This window comes from Rhipicephalus sanguineus, chromosome 1 (assembly GCF_013339695.2).
Source record: "Rhipicephalus sanguineus isolate Rsan-2018 chromosome 1, BIME_Rsan_1.4, whole genome shotgun sequence".
Lineage (NCBI taxonomy): Eukaryota > Metazoa > Arthropoda > Arachnida > Ixodida > Ixodidae > Rhipicephalus > Rhipicephalus sanguineus.
In genome coordinates, this window is record NC_051176.1 from 134935341 (window position 1) to 134938568 (window position 3228).

At 47.6% G+C, this 3228-nt stretch overlaps 1 non-coding gene across 1 annotated transcript; it reads right to left on the reverse strand.

Moving 5' to 3' along the window:
• Window positions 1-1889: 1889 nt before the first annotated feature.
• Trnap-agg (transfer RNA proline (anticodon AGG)) lies at window positions 1890-1961 on the reverse strand. The gene has a single exon. It is a non-coding gene; the product is annotated as a tRNA-Pro (tRNA).
• Window positions 1962-3228: the final 1267 nt, after the last annotated feature.

The following is a 3228-nucleotide window of genomic DNA, read 5'->3' on the forward strand; positions in this document are numbered from 1 at the left end:
TAGCGACAAGGGTACTCGTCGCGCCGGTTGCACCACTGGCGTCGCTCCTTCTTCCAACTTGATTTTGTACTTGCGAGCAACGCATCCAGTGCCGCGGAACAACTGCGGGAAGTCTTTGCAAATATCGTCCTCACCTGCGGTGTTCACGACATCAACTGACCTGGACACTAGTCCTAGCGCCTCGCTTGCCAGTAGTCCCAGTATGGCAGGATTTCCTTTTTTGACAATGAAGAAGTCAATATTTCTTGCTCGGCCATTTATGACAACCCGTAAATTGGCCACTCCGATGTGCTTGATAACGTGCCCGCTATAGGCGCGAAGGACCGAGGTGCTTGGGCTCAAGCTTGCTTTTTCTTTGCATCTTTGATAGACTGAATAGGGCAGCAGGTTCGCCTGAGAGCCTGTGTCTACTTTAAACAGGACAGCTTGCCCGCCTACATGCGCCTCTATTAGCCATTCTGCCTTGCTCCCGACAGCATCGACACTGAAGTCCAAAATACTGAAATCGTCTTCGTCTTCACGCACATCGTGCACTTGAGGGCTTCGCTTGCAGCACACCGCAAAATGGTTCGTTGCTTTGCACAAAAAACACATTTTCCCAAATGCTGGGCATCTCCCGCGTTCGTGCGCCCTGTTGCATCTGCTACATTTGGACCCAGTTGAATGAGGCCGTCGCTTCACTGTCGCAACTTGGCTTTCTGGCTGTGCCCATGCCTCATTTCGAAGGGCTGCAACTTCCGCGGCTTTACAAAACTGTTCTGCCTTAAGCACTGTCAAATTCTTCTCACCAATCATCTTCTCTCGCAATTTGGGGTCATTGGTGCCGAAAACAATCTGGTCACGGATCATCGAGTCGACTTGCAGCCCAAAGTTGCAGTTGCAGGCTTGCTTCCGCAAATCTCGCAAAAAGTGCTCGAAGGGCTCTCCTTCTCCCTGAGTCCTTGAACGAAACAGGTATCGTTCATGCACCTCATTCTGCTGCTCTTGGCAGTACTCTTGGAATTTCTTGACAACTGTGGCGTAGTCCTCTTTGTTTTCGCTCTCCAGAAATGTAAAGTTATTAAATACCTCCAGTGCGTCATCACCTGCAGCACTCAGCAGCAGAGCTGTCTTTGCGGCTTCTGACCTCGGTTCCTTTTGAGATTCCGTTGCCGTAAGAAACAGGTCAAACTTCTGTTTGAAACGGTCCCAGTTTTTCGAGATGTTGCCGGCTAGGAGCAGGGGATCTGGAGGCTTCACTAATTCCATCTTCTCGTGGGCCCGCGTTGTACGAACAAGTCAGGTTCCGCCCCCGAGGAAGCGAGCCACTTCTGACACCATGCATCAAGTGCGAATGCGACCAAACGAAAGACCTTTATTCAGGTAAGGCTGGCGCATATAAAGGGACACCATGGTTGATACGCATGCGCAGTTGCAGGTGCACATGACACGCTCGATACAATGCAGACGTCGCATTCTTCACGAGATTTGTCTTTGTGGTTACCGAATGGAGAACCATACACCTATAGACTATGTCTACCACATGGTATGGGCCTGCCAGCTGAGCAGTCATTCCTTCCCTCCCCAACCCTACGCGAGAGGACTGGGAGGCGACGCTGCTTAGCTGCTCTGACCTAAGGGCCCAACAAGCCCTCATTGCACGAACAAAAGCAGCGGTGTCGTCCAATGACGTCTCGGACTGAGGATGTCACCTAGTCCGTAGGACCCTTCCAGGGGCTCATACACTGTCTTTTATAACAAAGTTTTTCACCACCACCACCACCACCAATGAGCCGACGATGCTTCATCGGTTTAATATTTTGTTAGATTTTGGCAGCATGCGAACTGAAAACAAAGTAATAATAATAAAAAAAACATTCACTGCCATAATACAAAAAAAGAAAAAAAATGGGCTCGTCCGGGATTTGAACCCGGGACCTCTCGCACCCTAAGCGAGAATCATACCCCTAGACCAACGAGCCGGACACACCCAAGCCTCTACTGAACGTTGATACCTTCCTAATATGTTCAGTGGCTGCCAAAATAAGGAATAAGGTCCCTTATGCATTTATGCAAATAAGGCCCCTTATGCATTCGCCTAAGACGACTCGAAGGCGAAAGCATCTTTTTCTTCCCAGCATTGTACTGACCCCCACACTTCCCGAAAGCTTTCTGCACCTCACGTGGTTTTGCAGCGCCTCCGGGATTGGGCCACCGTTGACCAAGCAACGATGTCATGCGATGACGTCACAAACTGTAGCTATTTGTGACGTCATGACGACGTCATAATCACGCGATGATGACTTTTTGCATCACTTCATGTTGACACCACCGCCGCTGACAGTCTTCGCGTTTGACGCAATCAGCGAGGACACAGAACGACATGCTTTGCTGGGGTGGTGTTTGCGGCTGAGCCGAGTCGTAGGAACAGGACTAATGTCAAGAGAGGCAAGAAATATCATGTTGTCTTGTCGAAATTGTTGACAAAATCGCACGTATGGTATGACGACGATTTCGTATTAGATGCAATGCCGCGCCCTACTGTAACTGAATGGAAGACAGGGAGGATGGTCACTTCTGAGATATAAAACCAGTTATCGGTAGCGTCCCAAAAATTGCGTAAGTTACTTTAATACTTTTCAACATTGCCCCCGAGACTGCCCATGAGACTTATGGACAGAGCTGTAGAGTATTTAAATGTTCTGCGATCGTGCGTGCTTTGTGGCCCCGTACTAGAATTTCATCAGGAAGTTTCAGTGTTTCTTTAATATATGTAATCATGAGTCAATTTTGACAACTAATTGTGTTTACCAGATATACATACTAATGAATTGTGGGGAGTTACGTGTTGAAACCATGGCATGATTATGAGGCACACTGTAGTGGAGGGCTCCGGAAATTTAGACCATCTGGTGTTCTTTGACGTGCAATGACATCGCACAGTACGGGGGCCTCTAGTACGGGTGAGCGAATATTCGAAAATTTTGAATAATGATCCGAATAGCTTTCCGTTCGATTCGGTACTCGAGTCAAATAGTTCATACTAGAAATACCGAATATTTTTCGAATAATTTTCGAATTATAAGCACCGATGAAAAAGACTCACAGGAACGAAACATTGGAACAAGAGGGGTAACGTTTTCCGTTTTAGTAATCGAATTACAAAAGATGCATAAAGCCCAAGGTTTTACGGGACTATCGACACTATAATGATTACAGGACGAAGACATTTTTGCTTAAAGCTGCAGT